Genomic DNA, 18,072 nt, shown 5'->3' with positions numbered 1-18,072 from the left:
AAATGAAAAGGTCAAAGAAGATAATCTTGGCTAACTATGCTGCAAACATGTCATCAGTGACTATCAAGTTGTGTCCTTTTACTTCCTTTAAGAAGATGTCTCTAAAGGACTTTGGTCACCTTCTGTCTCATTTTGTCTTTTATACATATTGCCACTGATAGAGCTTTTGCAAAGACTAAAAGGCTGACTGACATTTCTGAAAAGCATGTAATTAGCTGCACATTAGCGAGCTTTCAGATAGCTGGAGCAGGTCTGCTTTTTAAAAGCATTCAAGAGAAGCTAGCCATTGTCATGAGTATCAGCTTTCTTTTTTGTGGCTATGGGCACTACAAAATTATATTTAACTGCAAGTCTGCACATATTTGTCGTGACATGTGGAAAAGGTCAATCTGCAGGCTTTGAATATACACCTATGACAAGAATGTTCAGGTCAGAAGAATTTAAGATGCAAAGGTTCTTACTGTTTTGTGTATTTAAATTAGCTAAAGAAGAGCATTTGGCTGTGGTAACACCTCTCCCACAATGGAACATCTGAATGTCAGGGAATCTCTAAGAGTAGAGACACCAAATGAAAGTGTTATTAGGAAAAGGTTCTCCACTGAGAGCATGGTCGGTAACTGAAAACAGAATCCTCAAAGAAGTGGTCAGAACATCATGCCTGCCAGAGTCAAAGGAATATCTGGACAATGCTCTCAGTCATCTGCTTTGTTTACAGGTAGTCCTGAAAGGAGCAAGGAGTTGGACATGATGATCTCTATAGGTATTTTCCAACTCAATTTATTATTTGAAGATATTATTCCATGATAATAAAAGTATATTTTTCCAAAGGTTATTGCATACCAGTTGTATACTACCAATGGTAGTTGTAGTTATAATCATATTTTTACTTCATTTTTTTAATTTGTGACACAGCCGAACCATATGATTTCCATCTCACTTAAATGGACATAAAATCAGTAGAACTTTTCATAGGAACTGTTTGAGTGATTTATTCTCCCCAAGAATAGAGTCAAATCACACCTAGGAATTTTTGTGGTGCTTTCAGGTAATAGAAGCAGATTGTCTCCAGAGAGATGTGCAAAATGGCCCAGTGTAATTTCTACTTTACATTTTCATGAAAACTCAAATTTTAGATGAGTTTTTCAAGAAATTTAATATGGATGATGAATTTTTGGAGTAAACTGACAAATTTATGGGTCAGAATTAATGTAATTTGATAGACTGGTGACATTTGAAGTTCAACAGTACTTTCAAATATGGAAACATGAAGTGAATATCATGGGCTGTAAACTTTGAAAGCTAAAAGGTGAGAAAGAAATATTTTACAATTGAGGAAATTACATCATTTTTGATACATTACCTGTGGGGAGTTTTAACTAAGTGAGAATCTTCCAAATTTTCCTTAAAATGAGCAGTGGACAGCACATTTAATGAGAGAGCTCTGGGATCCATTGAAGAGGAATATATTTTCTTGGTAAAGTGAGTGGCATATGCCACCATGAGGCTTAAACACTAGAACCACTACTACAAATATTTTATAATTGTTCCCGTAAAGAAGGATTGCACAATGGTTCACAATGACCAACAATATTTTGAATACAGACTTTGGCAAACACTTGTTTATTATGTCCATAAATAGAACACAAAAAAAAAATTATTATTTCCCTTTGTTAGCTTTCTGTATGTGACATCCCCAAATCGTTCACAGAATATACCTGGCAGTATCATATTTGCCATCCACCTTCCCCGTAACAGGACCCTCAGCTTTCCATAAACAATTTCTGGCAGCCATTTCTCTAACCTGTTTGCAGATGTCCCCAGTGAGAGACCTTGCACAATTATGCACACAATGAATTCCAGCACCCATCTGTCCTTACAGCTAGAAATTATTTCCCAATGTCTAACCTAAATCCAATATCTCAACTACTTTACTCATACACTTGAGATCTCTCATCTGCTATTTCTCCGAATACTGCAATCCCAAAGCATTTTGGGTGGTCTGCAATATAGGCAATAAATCTTGTCACTGGGACACTGAGTGAAGGATTACTGTTCTTTATGTGCCAAAATGAAAATGCAAAGCTTGACATTTATGTCTGTTTCTGCTGTTATCTGCTGTTTCTGCATAGCTTCTAGCACTGTTTCCCAGTCACGGTTATCAGTCTAAAATGTGACTGTGACTGCAATAAGGATCCTTATTCCTCCATGCAGTCACATAACTTGGAAGACCAAAACTTCTGTTATTCCTGGTATAGAGAATTCTGCTTAGAAAAAGGCATAGCAGGTATGTCATACAGAAACCTCCAGTACTTCTTACACTGGTTTCTTCAATGTTTGTGTAATTTCTGCCTGTATCTCTACTACTATTTTGTTTGACACTTGCCTTGGAAGGCATGTGAAGTTGCAAGTGTTCCCTGTTACCTGTTACTAGCAGGAGAAAGCCTCCGTTCATGGTGGTTTGTAGGTACAGTCTTAATATACACAATAGTAATCATATCTGGAAAATGACATTCCTTAACAAGTTTTTTTGTGTTTAGTATAATTAAAATCTTCAGTGTTTATCTTATTTTGGGTACAAGAAATACTGTAATTAGGCAATTGCCATTTGGAAGTTGCAGGGAATGATTTTAATACAAAGCTTTGTACTGTGTATCCATAGGAATTCCAGTTGCCATGAAGCTGTTACTGAGGTAATGTCTAGCAGCACCTACTCTGCAGATACCATGGAGTGATCAGCTGCTTAGGAAATTCATAGATCCTGAGAAGATGCCTCTCTGAATCCACTGATCTACAAAAGCCACACAAAGGAAAGTTTAACAGAGTCAAACATAACAGGCACATTAATTTTTATTTGTTCCTTTAAAATATTATCATTTTAATAATAAATTACAGTTTAAAAATATTTTATACTTGCAAAACCAAAATTTTTGGGTCTTTGTAGTCCTTAAATATGAAATGTTGACACAAAAAACATGTTTGTTAGTATGTTCAAGCTCAGCAATGAACTTTCTAGCAGTCTAGGCCTTTTGCAGTCCTAAGCATTGCCACAAGGAATAATTTCTGTGCAATGCAAAGCAAAAGAAAACAGCAAATGTCTTGAGATACTCTTTATGCTTCAAGAGCATGGCATTCCAGCTGACATACTCATGATATTAAAACACTCATGCCTCAAGAAGTGCCCTGATGCTCATCAAGTATCTCATTACCACAATTAAGCAGACTTTGCCTTTCAGTAGTTAGAGTAATTCCAGGAGTTAACTTCATTTACTAGTCTATTTTAGCAAATTTGTGTTTTATATACATGGAAAATAACTTTCAGTTGGTAAATCTGCACTCATAGCTGCTAAGCAGCCTATAAACAAACACACATTCTAAGATGAGACTCTAATAACTGAGTCTAATTTGTCTTAAGTCCCTGAAGTCCTGCAGTACTTGTCAGATGCCCAGTGGGTGATTCACAGCTTGCTGACTAAAATGAAAAAGAACCCCTGGGTTATTGGAGCTAATAAATAACGTCACATATTTCTGCCATTAAAAGCTGCTGAATTGCTGTAAGGTAAGAAGGACAAAATCAACTTTTTTATTCTTTAGTACTAATGCACAGATTTAATGGTTTAGCACTGACACCTCTCACACACAAAGACACCTTTCATTCCTGGAGACACTCATGGCTGACTGATCTGGTTTACCACAGATCTGTCACTAACCAGCCCTGGGCTGAGTGACATCACTGTTTTGAGAATAAAAAGGACTTCAGTGCAAAAATTGAAAATAGGGGTTTTTTTCCAGATGATTATATAAGGGCAGGGAGGGGGGACAGAATTTGCTAAATAGTACATAGAAATTGTGAGACTATGCCTCAATTGTTGCAAAAAATATGTTTGATAGGAGTATTAGAAAAGACAAAATGGATGCCTCAGAGAGTGAACTCCAGGTATAGTGAAGTATGAGATGAAATCAGAAAGGGTCCAGCTGCAGCATTAGACATCCACATTCTTCAGCCTTTATACACAATTATTTCTTATTATAGAAAGTAAATGAGCACTTTGTAAAAGGAATACAAGATATTTGTTATTTAGCACATTCTGAAAGATAAGAAAGAACAATCATTTTTAGAAATCTTTCTAATGCTAGCAAATATGCAAAAATAAATTTGGTAGACTGTCTGAACAGACGCATTTTTAATTTTTGCAAATATTGTAAACAAACCTGATGACACTTTATTTCTTTATTGCATAGAAGAAAATAACTCCAGTTCTTTAAAGAAAGACTTTATCTTCTCATTAATGTTGCTGCTTCCAAATGTTTGGGGTTGTTTTTAATGAAGACGTAGATGAGAATTGTTCTACTAGATATATCAAGATATTTATAGGATTAGATTGTAGATTGTAGTCTTGCAACTTGTTTCTTTTGACTGCTATCATTTTTTTATCATCTTGGAGAAACACTCCATGTATTATACATTTTACTAATCTCTTCTTTTGCTGAGACTCAGAATAGTAGCTGCTACTGCATCTCACATTTAGCTACCAGAGCTCTCGTGTGTTTTATTGTAACAAAAAATACTGTACCTCGCAAGAAAATTTTCTAGTTGTAGAAAATGAGTGTTGTACAGTAGATGTGCTCCTTCTGAAAGAATCCAAGAGACAACTGTAGCAGTCTACGAATTGTCTTTCCATTAGATAGCAAAGCAAAAGCCCAGATGTTTTCCACATGAGTTCAATTTCCTACCAGCACACCCCTAAGAAAAGTTTTATCCTGAACATCTTATAGACTGTCATTAGGATCCCTTTAGGCTTTAAAAACAGTGAAATGAGAACTCTTTCATGTTGAGACAACTTTGATGATGAAAGTTAGTAGCAAAAGACACATTTCTTCCCATAGAGGGTAGAATTACTCTCCAAGATCTCATCAGAACCCCCTCCACTTGTCGTAGGGATGGAAGCTCTGTTATTGCTATTGCTATAATCATATTGTTTACAGACTGCTTATAGATGAGGCAGCCTTGTGGGTGTGTTGCCTGCTTCAGCTGGAGGTAAAAGGCACTAATTAAATATGTCTAGCTGGCTTGGAGGTGTGGTTGAACTACATGAACCCACTGGCTCACCTGAATTTGCTAAACTGAGAGCTGGAGCATGGAGAATCCAGAAGGGCCAGGGGGACAATGTGCACCTTTGAAATGCCCATCACTCTGTGTGTGTCCCTCAGAGCATGGCTGGCACAGAGCATGGCTGCTTTGCTCCCTCCACCACAGCCTTTTTTCCACAGCGCTTCCTACCTCTCCCACTCTGTTCATCCACCCATGAGCTCCCTCACCTCACTGAAGGTATTGCAAACTACATCCTTCAGCTTCACTCTTCACAGCACAGGAGCCTCTCTGCCATGATTCCTTACTATTTTACAGTCCCAAACTTTTGTAAGCAGTCCTGTCACACCACAGATTCAATCCTGCTTTCCAAGCACATTCTTGCCACACTTGACTGCTCCTCAGCTGCTTCTGCTCCTCTTTGCTTATTTCAAGAGCCAACAAAAGATCTGGTTGAGAACTCCTGGGCTGATTAACATAGACACTACAAATATTCCAAGCTTAGGTACAGATTGACATGGATGGCCCCCACCTGAGGTCAGAGATAAGATGATCCTCTGGAGGTGTCTGCCACTGAAGCAATTTCTTGTCAACTGGAAAGGCAATCTCAATATCTTACTTCCCAAAAAGCTGCAAATGTAACCAAGCAAGAGAAATCAGCCTTCTGCACTGCATATTTCTACTGTTACCCCTCACAAAACTTACAAGACTAGAGCTTGTGTTATGTCAAATCAATATTTTCCTTGTGAACACAGAACAAATGCTCTAAATTGCTAGTGATTTTTAAAATAAGCTTAATTCCATTTATTATATCAGTTCTTTTATCTTACATTACTGACAATATCATAATTCACTAGATCAGAAAGTTGGCTGAGAGAGGAAAGGATTTTATCTTACAGTGTTACTCACAAGGGACTTGGAACAGCAGCAAATATTTTGACAGTGTCCTGTTTCCCAACAAAGCTTAAAAGAATACCATTTAACTAAGGGATACTTTCCTGTGATATAGTGGAGTTATATTCAGCTTTCAGGGCTTAATCCATCAGTGCAAATTCTGAGACAATTTCTCAGGTGTTGTGGACGAAATCTTTCTCTAAATAATGTTCAAGTAAATATGAAATAGTTCCTCTGTTGTCACCCTTGGAAGGGTAACAGTAGCCACAAGAACAGGACAATTTTTCTTTTCCATGGAATAAACATTATATAAAGCTATGGCAGCTGTGGAATTAGGTATTTCTAAATGCTTGGCAGGTATATGTGTGAAATACTTCTCACTATGGTATCATGAAGAGACATTACTAAAGGAGCACATGGTTAGGAATTTCCTAATTCCCATTAAGATGTCAGAGAATTACCTAATTTTTGTTTGAAAATACAGAACCTGGGGGGAGTTCACAGACCTGTTATGTCACAGGTCTCTACTGCTGACCACGGATAAAGAGAAGGGAGCAAAGAGGTCTGGGTCTGGAAGGTGTGAGTAACACTGAGGGGAAGTGAACCTTTCACGTTCTGAAAGATGCCATGAGCAGAAAGGGAGGACTTTGCTACACTCAGCAGAGGCCCATGCAAGTCGTGCAGAAAAAACAGTCCCTTGACTCCTGCACACAACCCTACTGCAGCCAGACAGACCTGAAAAGGCACAACTGGATTTTTAATCTACACTAATTCCAACTTTCCAAAGATCTCCTCTGTCTGACTACTGAGCTGAGAAATTTCTTCTGCTGCTGCTTTTATGCAGGGTTGCCTGGATACTCATCTCATCGAGGATCCGGAGGATTAAAATGTGGCTGCAATTTGGTGATTTGAAGTCTCTGATCTGTCATCTAGATAGAGAAATCCTTAGCAAAGAAAAAGTGATTTGTCAAAAGCCTGCTTTATCCAAGTTACTTAGACACAGTTATCTACAAGGAAGTTCATTACAGATTTTTCCCTTATAAACATCCTAAACATGCAGTGAGGTTTGGTGACTTCATGACATTGTGCAAAGCAGAACATTTTTGGGCATGATGTAGTCCCATACTATGTCTCGCTTATGTATGATATACAAGATGATGGCTGCTTCCAGCAGCAGGTAAATTCCCTTCCCAGTGTGAGAACAACACAGGCTAGTCAGTGTGTTCTGAGCCTGTTTTCTCAGGACTATCACAAGTTCCTCATTTGGTAGAATGCTAAGAAAGAAGCCACAGAAAGCACACCAAATTCTAGCCAGATAGGAGAGGCATTGGATTTTCGTCCTCCCACATGCAGAGTTCAGAAATCTCTAAATTTCCTTCTTGGTTGGTTTTTGTTGGATGCTGAAAGTCAGGCATCTAAATGAGTTGGTTCCATCTGGTGTAACTACATGTACATCTTTTTTTTTTTATATACTGCGTTGCTTTTTCTAGAATAACAACATATTTAGCAGTAAAAATGACCAGAACTGGAATCAATAAGTTAACAGAGTGCATTTCAGGAATTTAAACCCTGCAGGAAATAATCATCACATAAAAGAAATAAAGTTTCCATGCAAATAAGACAAAACATGATAAAAATGTGATTTGAAATTTTCTACAACATAAGAAATATTCCTCTGTGCTGGGGGAGGAGAGTGGCGGATGGGAGAGGGGGGTATTTAGAAAAGGAAATTCAACACAATGTATAAAGGCCAGACATTCCAAAGGAATGATTGCAGAGTCTATTTCTCAATTTTATTTTTAATGGAAATTTTTATTTCATATCTTTTAAATGTTTCCTGATCCAAAATTTGGCAGAATTATTTAATTATTGAGAAAATATTTGGTCTCCAGAAACTGAATTAAAAATAGTTTTAATAAGTGCTTCATGTCAATTTGCTTACAGTTTGATGTGAAGAACTTAGATTTTTGTAATATGGCCGGTTATCTAAATAGTATGCTTTTGGGTTTTATTTTCTTTGGAATAATGAGAATATTAAATTAATTACTCACAATAGTTAAAATTCTTGGACACTTTCAAAGGAATTTTTAAAAAATTATTTAATGGATTTATTTTAATTTTTTTTATTATCTGTGACTTTTTGAAAGCCTTTGAATTTTTTTCCAGAACTCATTTCTGAATTATGGGAAGGCAAATAAAAAGTCCTTCCCATTTTAGTAAATTTTAAGGCATTTTCCTTGCTCCTATGTAATTCAAAAATTCAGAATTGCTGCAAACCAGATTTTCCAAGGCCACTAGATTTCTAATATTATTCAGCAATACCTAAAATATCTGCATTGTTTTAACACATCACCAAAGAAAGATTTAAGGACATAAAAAAGATTTTGTTCAATTAAGTTTTAATTTCTTTTTTGGGAACAAGGTAGTATAACTCTTTTATTTGCATTAAGAAACAGTATCAAATTCAGTTTTTCATTTGTTCATTTCCAGTACTGTAACTTTTGCTTTTTTATAGCTATGATCTTTCCTTCCAAATAAAATTAATTATTTGAGGTATGAAGTTGTGCTGAAAGCCTAGTCTTGCTTCTACCTCATTAGGAAAAAGACCCAGATTTTGCAGTTTTCCTGTCACAATCCCCTTCATCACAATGTAAGCAGCACCAATTCTCCTCCTCAGGTAGAGCAACAGGGGAAGGGAATGACTAATGCCATAGCAAGTCAAGGCAGCAGAGTAACAGAGCTCAGTTACTTGCTGGGGTTTTTTTGCCTTCAAATAACGTATAATAATCTCTTTTTTAATACTAAATACAAGAATATATTTACTACCATTACTGATGATGTCAAGTGGAAATCTGTATGCTGAAAGTCAGGCATGTAAATAAGTTGATTCCATCTGGTATAAGTACATATACATCTTTTCTTTATGTACTGAACAGTCTTAGCAAGCTGTACTACAGCAAGACACTGGAAGAATGTACACTTTGTTGCCTTTTCAGAGAGATGTCATAGCTCTTTTTTTAAATTTCAATTAGATCTACTACTGGGATTAATCTCAGAACATGTTAGGCAAGAAGACGACAAAGACCTTTAAAAAAAAAAAAAACCACAGAAAAATCCAAATTCATGACAATACATGGCAATGGGACAAAACCTCCTATGCATATGGAACAGCATTTCACACTTACAGACCTTTAGGAGGTTTTGACACAGGTGCCCTGATTTCACAACCCAAGGTACAAAAAAAGAGGTGGCATGCGGGGGAAAAGAATAGCGTAATGAAGTGAAAGAACAATCTCATTCTTACAGCACTGAGTGATTGGTCTTAGTCAATCTTTGGAAAACTAAATATAGAAAGGTTCAAAGAGGATTAAATCTGCAGTAACTGAGGGTGTCTAAAGTGGTTATGAAATGAACACAAATTTTTAATCAATTCAATAGATGAAGAACTGCTTAATAGCATAATTACTTGAATTTATTGCAGATATTTCATAATATGTGTGAAATGAGCACTTTAACCCTGAAAATACCGAGATTCATGATTCACTCCTTGCTACTGAATAGATGATTCACTTAATTACGAACAATTATTGTATTCTATTATTATTATTATATTCTATTATCATTATTCTGTAACTTTTAAATATTTATGCCATGATTTACATCTCTCAAACCAAGTCTCTTCATTTCTGAAAAAAAAAAAAAAAAAAAGATAAAAACTATTTACTTTCTAGAAGTGCATGTAATGCCTGGGTGATGCTGTGTGGGAGGGTATTATTTCAACTCTAAATTATCCCTCTACATTTATACAGGAATGGGAATAATGATATGATCATCACATCTTTTGCTGTGAGGTAGTAAAATTTAATTACCATGGAAAACTAAAAAAAAAATATTTTCTAAGTTCAACAACAACAAAAAAGGTGGCATAACTGGGTTCCCATGAGCTATGCTTTACTGTAAATACAGAAAAATACATGCAGCTATAAATCTCATGCTCCTTCCTGTTTCTGGTTTCTTTTAAATACTGGACATAATCAAAACATCATTGGCTCACAGACTCCTTATGGTATAATACATTACTTTTTTTCCTCTTAAATGGGTCAGGAGAATGTCAGAGTTACTATTGCTACTTTATTTCTGTTCATATCCTTGTTTCAGTATTATCTGCAGATCCCTGGTTCAGATCAGGTTCTCTCATTGTTGAGGTTGTCAAAATATCAAATGACATTTTTCTTTTCCCAGAAGATCTATTACAACCAATAAATTAATCATGCCATCAGTAGGAAGTTTGTTGTTGAACAGCATTTTGTGAACTTAATGAAAGTTTATTTTAGAAGTTTGTCCTGGGGTTTTTGCAGTTATAATACTACTATTTTATGATGCAGTTTCTTCCTCTCAAATTAGATGCAGAGACTAAACTGCGAGCTTTGAAGATCTGGATCATTGGATGGTTTGGTATACGCAAAGAGAAACAGCTTTCTGAAGGATCAAGGAACTAAAATAAATTAAAGAACACCTGATGTGATAAGTCGGATTTTACCCTGGCTATTTCATCTGTGTTAATCAATAAACCTATTCCCTGCTTTCAAAAAGCTTCGGGGGCAAATAAAAGAGATATTTACCCAGTTGCACTTTCAAAAGCACCTAAATGCCTAGTAACTTTAAAAATTGATCTGCTTACATTGAAGAAACATGTACATTCCATGGATTGAGTGGCAAGGCACATTAACATGTAGAGCTGCCTAAACTGAGCAGTAACCTACATGTATCCTCAAAAAGAAAAGGTTTTAGGTAACACCAACAATGGTTTTGCCTTCCTTTATTGAGAGAACTTGTCCATCTAATAATGGGTGTAGCTCTGCCTCCAGATCTAAATCCAAGAGCTTCTGGAGTTTGGGGAAATGGGAGTGTCTCTATGTACTTTACTGATTACAAGCCTAAAAGTTGTTGGATAGCAACCTACTTTTTTTTTGGTTGATGATAATGTCACTATTAGGTCAAACTATTATTATAATTAATCATCATGGATTTGTACATTAACGAGTGCTTTGACCTGGCCATTCCATCTTATGGCTGATGTCCAGAAATCTTCAAGTAGATGGGCAATGGATCTTTATCACTGAAAGTGAAAAGCCCAGATCACAATGCCACAGAATAGAACTACTCAGATGCCTGTGGTTTTAAGCCATGAATAAGATAACTATGTCTTTATTTCAGTATTATTTCTATGCATTAGAAACACAAAAACTTTAAAAATATAATGCACAAAATGAAAACTGAGGAAGTTGCTGACAGAGATGCATTTTAACATGTCATGAACTGAGCTACCAATGTAATAGTGTGGATTTTCCACTGATAATCATGAGCTTTGAATTAGGCCTTGCTAACTTCCTATCTGAGAAATTCTAATTTTTAAAAAGACAACAAAAAGGGCCTGAATGATCTCAAACTAAAAATGTGGTTTAACACAGAAATACATATGCTGTATGGATCAAATATCTTAGGCATTTAAAAGTTCTTTGCTCCCTTCTTACAGAGGATACATAATTCAGGTGAAAATGCTCAAAGGACAACTCAGTTTCATATGATTCCTGCTCTCACAAGCCCAGGAAGAAAGAGCAGCAAGAAAAATCCTTTATTCTTTGGTGGGGATAGATTCACAGAGACACAAAAAATGCAGCAGCTAATGACAATTCGTCCCAGAAAATTCCTCTGCATCAGGGAAGTGGTGGTCCATCTCTTTCCTGTTTGGCACAGAGCTCTGATGCAGCAGGAACTACATCCAATTAAATAGCATTGCTTCTTAGCCCGAAGCAAGGAAGATAGGTTTCAGCACAAAAACTTCAAACTTAAAATATTCAGTACTTTCTGGAGGAAAAAAAAGTCTCAGTCATCTACTCCACACTTTTTAATAGCAACAGCTGATAAATACTCATCTCCTATAAATAGTTTAATTACCAAATAAGTCAAGGATGTTTAAAAGATCAGTCATAACTTCTTGAATAAAAGAGTTCATATATTCAGTTTTTAAAACCAGTTCTCAATCCATTATCATCAAGATTAATCAACTAATATTTGGATATGAGGAAATACTGAGGAGTCATAATTGCACAATGTTAATCAAAGACAGGAAGAGTGATGGGAAAATAAAATAAAGGGAGCAGAGTTTTGTCAGATTTTTTTGTCAGGTATTTGTGCTTACCAATTTTCATTTGCTTATGTGACCTGACTAAGCATGCAAGGAATGCTTTCACATTATAAGTCAACAACAGTAATGTCAAAGAATTACCAATTACTTAAAATAAATCTCAAAAAATTGCTTTTGAATGACTTTTCCACAGAAAAATGTGGACAAACATGCTCTCTCAACTCAGGTTATATTAAGTCTCTGACTTTCACCATCATATTTTAGATCAATGAATATCTTTTTACTTCTACAAGAGGAAATCAGTTTTCATATTTAGGAGTTGGCAAAGATTTAGATTTTAGAAAAAAACCCTCTCCATTTCTTTTCCTCTCTATTTTGAAATATTACTGTTATGACACATGGATTTTGAGTTAAAATATGAACGTTGGAGGCACCTACCAAAGCAGACCATCTGAGAAAATATGCTAGACGTTATCTTTGAAGCCTTGATCCAGAAAAGCTAGGGTCAAGGAAGGCAGACTATCTTCCTGAATAAATAAGCCAAATATGACAGCAATTATTCAACATTTCTTAAATAAATCCAAATACTGAAAAAGAACAAGTCCTAAATATATTAATCTTCTGGGAAAAAAAAAAGAATTTATGTCATAAAAAAAGGAATTCCAATTCTTCCAACTGTTAATATATTTTGCTCATCTAATTCCAGTACCATTTTTCATATTTTTTATTATATATTTCACCATGGCTTCTTAGCAGGGAGCATTCTCATGTCAGCTGCTTTTATGAAGTATTCTGTTTCACTGACACTTACTCTCCCATCTCAGATCAATTGAGAGTATGAGTAACTTAAAATATTGACAATGAACAAAGATATTGGGATGTACTATCAACGTTTTTCTTATAGCTGGTTTCAGTAATTTTCCTCAGAAGAATGTAAATAGTCTACCTGAACATAAAATGTCACCTGACTGACATTTTCAAGTTCAGAGGAAAATAAATGTTCTTCTCTTTAACAGCAGAATATGAAATCTGAGATGTAGTTTCTACTGCATTGCTTTCCTGTAAAATAACTAGAATCATGTTAAACCAAACTTGAGATTCCCACCTCAACTAATTGTGAATATACTTTGAGTTTGTAAATATGTTCTTTTAGAAGTAGGTTGACTGGGCAGTCTCCGAGCTTTGAATTTTAACTGACCATGGTTATGGATAAATTCTGGTATTTTACGTGACCTAGTCACCTAGATGATCAGATCAGAGGCATGGTAAGGATGTTCCACAGCTTCCTGTCAGAGTACTAACCCATGTTTCCCTTGAAAGAAACCATCAGCAATGACAATGACGTGTGATTGAGTCAGTCTGTCAGGGAAAGACTAACCAAAAACTTCAGTATTTGAGAAGATTGGGCATACCTATTGCCTGTTCTTGGATGGAATTTTTTGCGTGCTTAAAGGCAGGTGTCCAAATATTTTGTTGATCTGGCAACTGCAGCTAATCATTTTCTGGAATTATCTTCAAAATTTCCTGAATGACAAGCAATAGAGAAATATTTTTTCTGTCACTAGTTTCTGCTAGTGAAGGTTTTCTTCTTTCTTTGCCACAGCTATCTGCTGAACATTTTGCGAAAACAATGCCTAGTTTCTAAATGTTCATACTTTATTCCATTCATTACAGACATTCCAAAATAAAATTCTGGAACTGAAGAGCACGGTTTCGTGGTTTCCATTTCCAAGTTTCTGAGCAGTTCTGTAGCATATTCTTTTGTATGTTCAAAACTAGGCTATCAAAATATAATGCCAATTTAAGCCACAACCATTATTTATATTAGTAGTGAAGGACGGAAAACATAGTGGTAAATTAATCTTTGTGCAGCAAAGAACTCCTTTAAAAAGGTTTTCAGCATGCATAGTAATGAACTATTGCTATCTCTCTGCAACAGACATCTTTAAATAACTATGTCCAAAGTTGTTTAAAATCCTTTTCCCAGAATTTCAGTTTCAGTAATGCAAGGAAGACTGATTCCTCACTTATAACGCTGATCAACACAAGCCTCCTTTTTTTATCTTCTGCTTAATATAGGGAACTCATGAATCAGCTATGACTTTTACATGCCTTCTCTCTGACCTTCCCACAGATAATCATAATAACACTGGGCTGCCGAGAATCAATCAGTTTTCATAAAGGCAGCAGCCTTCAGATTAATCTCATATTATTAATTCTGCAAGTTAAAAAAGACAAGCAGAAAGACAAGATGGCTCTCAGTGCTATTTACTTCCCTAAAAATATTTCCTGTGGATAATAAACAAACAAATTTCCAATCTGGTGAAGCTGTAAATTTGCAGCCTTCACGAAAATTAATTTAAATGGATGTGACTGTGAGGTTGGGATTGTAAAGATTAGGGAGACTCCTGTAGTTATAATTGCCTGTTCAGTTCATCTGCTGCTCTGTCACTCAAGAGTGGCACAGCTGCATTAACAACTCTAATCATAATCTAATTCTCAGATCAAATTCCCATCTTCAATATATCCTTTAATAAAGCTTCCATACCCCATCTTTTAGCCTTAATTATTGCTTCCTGTCTCCCCTGACAACCAAATTAAAAGGTACATGCAGCACTTCTACAATAAAAAAAAAAGCACAGATACAACAACTGTACTGCAAATTCACACTAACCTTGTGAAGGTTGGATGGCTTGTGATAACTAGATTTTTTACTGATAGTGCAAGCACTAGAAGATAAGAAATACAATTTTATAATCATGTATTGATTTTTCTTTTTTCCTGCTAATATGGAAAATTACCTGGGCCGGTTTTTAGATTAGCAAAGCGAGAAAAGACAATTTTATAGGAAAACTGTCTAGATCCCAACATGTAAACTGTTTTAATTCTTAAACTTGGAGCTCTTGACATGTCAGTTGTTGACAGCAGACACTGTACTAGTTAAAGCTAAATCCCGTTCAGAAACTGAGATGCCAAGTCAGCAAGAGACTTAATCACACAATCCTTTTGGCATATTGTTAATGTCAGGACAATAAAACTGCTAACATGTTTAAAGTTAGTAAATATCAAAGTACTTTTTGAGCAGGAGACCCTGAATGATTCAGTGCCTTGTCCATTCAGGATTCTGTTTTGTCTGTCTTACTCTGCAAATGAGGATTTCAATAGGAGAGCTAAACTGTCATCTATGCAAATGTAACAAGATGGCACCTCCACATTTCTGAGGTAGAAATATATTTCCCTGAAAGTTTAATAATGGAGTAATGAGATCATGGGTAAATTGGGAAAATGATTAAAAATTTAACATGACTGGACATCTATGGGCAAAAAAGAGAAGACAATTTTCAGCATCCGTAAGGAGAAAAAGTTAATCAATTATCAAAATATTTCAGCTAAGGTAGGCAGGTTTTAAATAAAAGAGCACACTATGGTGTTGAGGTGGTTTAAAAATGTAGCCTTGGATTTCAAGGGCAGTAAGAAAAGTCTTCGAATGGTTTCATAGATAAGAGAGACCTGCAAGAATGCCAAAACTTTAAACATGGCAGATTTTAATTATCCTGATACTGGTATTGATTTGGATAAGAACTGTTTCAGGGCTAAAGAGACAAATGTGTTTGAGAAAGTAGCAAAGGATTTATTTTCCAAGCAATGTGCTGACCATTTTTAGTGTCTTGGGGCTATCTTAGAAGTGAATGGATCTTGAATAAACCAGGACATTGTGGACAATTTAGTGTAGGCAATGAATCTGAAACAAAAAGTTCAGAAGAATGAAAAGGGTTTATCATTTAAAAGGATACAGAGTAAAGAACTCTGATCCAGAAAGGAATGTGTTTAGTCATTCTCACTTAGGATATCCAAAAGTGAGAAATGAAAAGTGTTGCATAATATTTTAGGTCAGTTCTGAAAATGAAGAGATTTTTTTCCTGCACCTAGATTTCTGTTGTCACATACCAAGTTTAAACAAATAATGTGAGACACTCCAATATTTAAAATTCCTTTTGTACTGGATCAAACATTTCTGGTAGTCTTGAAGACTCCCATCAGTTTTGCAACTGGTGAAATTTTTGACTTCTCACTAAACAACAAAAAAACCTCTCTTTTTCCTATGTCTGCATTTTTTTGAGACTTGAAGGATGATGCTATTAAAGTGCACTTAAAGAAGAAAACACATTACACAGATGTAGATACATTACTTTTAAACATTAAACTAAATAAACATAACATAAAATTAATAACTTTAATTTCTTTTGTATTTGGTTGTTTTATGATCCCTGAGATCTTTCCAGACCTGAAGCTGTCATGCTGTACCAGGGTCAGTAATTGTCAAAGGTCTTTTACAAACCTTTCTAAAATCCTAAGCCCTCTCTTTCCATAACATTTATTTGATGGCAGTAATTATCATACAGTTTCTTCGATCCTTTTAATGTATTTATCTTTACAAGACTTTGTGGATGCAGGACTGTCTTACTATTCCCACCTTTTGTTTTAAAAATGGAAACAAACAAAAAAGGAGATGTGATTCATCTCCACTTGTCAAGAAGAGGCACAGTTTAAGAGGAGTCTATAAAGTCTCTAAATGGTCAGAGAGCAGCTGCCTTCAGAGGGCAACTCCAGTTATGACACAATAGCACTTGAGCTGAGCCATTGGAGAGAGCTCTAGAGTCCTCTGGTGTTGGAACACTTTTGTATTCCAGCATCGGATCCAGTGTTCCAGAGCTAAGCAATAGCAACCTGTGCAACCCACTGTGATCCCATCAGGAAGTGCTAATGTCATCCCAGGAGTGAGAACTACACTGTCCCTTTTCACTGCTTGGAAACCTTAACCAGGGAGGGATGGGGAAGGGAGAACAGGGGCTTTTCTGAACACTGAAGAATTACACCTTATAATTTTTTCCTGTAAAAGCAAATCCTAATCTTTTTGTCCTTAATGTGGTTCAGTTGGAACTCTGTGTATTCATAAAAACAAAGAAGAATTAGCTGAAGACCAATGTCAGAACAGTAAGGGGACTTTCTTTCAGCTCAGTATCAGATTTTTCCCTCTGCCAATCAGAGCTTGAATTTAAAGAAATTTCCCAATCTGAGAGATTGACATCCTTAAAACAAAATACTGGCTATTCTGAAATGAAAGGCTAAACATATTTTTTCTTCTTTTAGATAAATTCTTTGGCTCAGAGAAATACTTAGAGCTAAAACTTTCTTTGAAATCAGCTTTACATTTTGCTGAAACAACATTTTTTAAAGAAACATATAAGTGTCTGAATAACTCCTTAAAAGCTCTGCTCTACAAATTTGACATTAAAGCTACACTTATAACTACAGGAACTATTGGATGCTTCAAAAGTTGAGGGCAAAGAGGTATGGTTCAGTACCCAGAATGCAAAAGGCTTATCTGTGCTACCCACATTTCTTGTGTTTGCAAAATCAGAGTACAAATTCTGTGAGAAAAGTCTTTTATCAAGGTTTCTGACACTCATTGTTCTGTTGTTTTTCTTTATTGCTCTTTTATTCACAAATGTATAAGGGTTTGGCTCTGGGAGAACTAAAAGATGGGGGGGTTTTATCTTTTCACCTCTGCAACCTCACCAACTTCCTACCCTGTAAAAGCCTGAAAGAATGTCTATCGTATTCCTATACCTATTAGGAAGGACAGACAGACATCCTTCCTGGCTTCAGTTCCTTCCTGATCTTTCTCAGCCTCCAGTTGAAGTTGAAAAAGATGTTTCCCTGTTAGTCACAGCAGGTGAAGTCACACCAGGTAGCACAAGTTTTGAACAACTATACCAATATATACAGTGAGATAAGCTCTATGTAAAATTTCAAATGCAAATAATCAATCAATTTATATTTTATCACTTGCCCTCAAGGGTTATTGATCTAAGAAAAGAGGGAAAGCACGTATTTATTTTGACAAACTCTCACTACCTACATGTCTATCCATAAGCATAGA

The 18,072-nt window shown here is 35.8% G+C and overlaps 1 long non-coding RNA gene across 2 annotated transcripts in view; it reads right to left on the bottom strand.

The window, feature by feature from the left end:
- The window catches only part of LOC138105608 (uncharacterized), a 34,689-nt gene that overhangs the window by 9,760 nt on the left and 6,857 nt on the right, over positions 1-18,072 (bottom strand). The window contains exons 2-4 of one of the 2 annotated variants that reach the window (XR_011148562.1): positions 13,541-13,652; positions 12,567-12,655; positions 11,264-11,848 (exon numbers count right to left, since the gene is read on the bottom strand). This is a non-coding gene — a long non-coding RNA (uncharacterized lncRNA). Of the gene's footprint in view, positions 1-5,618; positions 5,717-11,263; positions 11,849-12,566; positions 12,656-13,540; positions 13,653-18,072 lie in introns of those variants that run through there. The other variant, XR_011148561.1, reaches the window with a different exon arrangement.

This window comes from Aphelocoma coerulescens, chromosome 2 (assembly GCF_041296385.1).
Source record: "Aphelocoma coerulescens isolate FSJ_1873_10779 chromosome 2, UR_Acoe_1.0, whole genome shotgun sequence".
NCBI classification, from domain to species: domain Eukaryota; kingdom Metazoa; phylum Chordata; class Aves; order Passeriformes; family Corvidae; genus Aphelocoma; species Aphelocoma coerulescens.
Note: the sequence above shows the minus strand (reverse complement) of the source record. Positions and strands in the feature narration are given on the sequence as shown.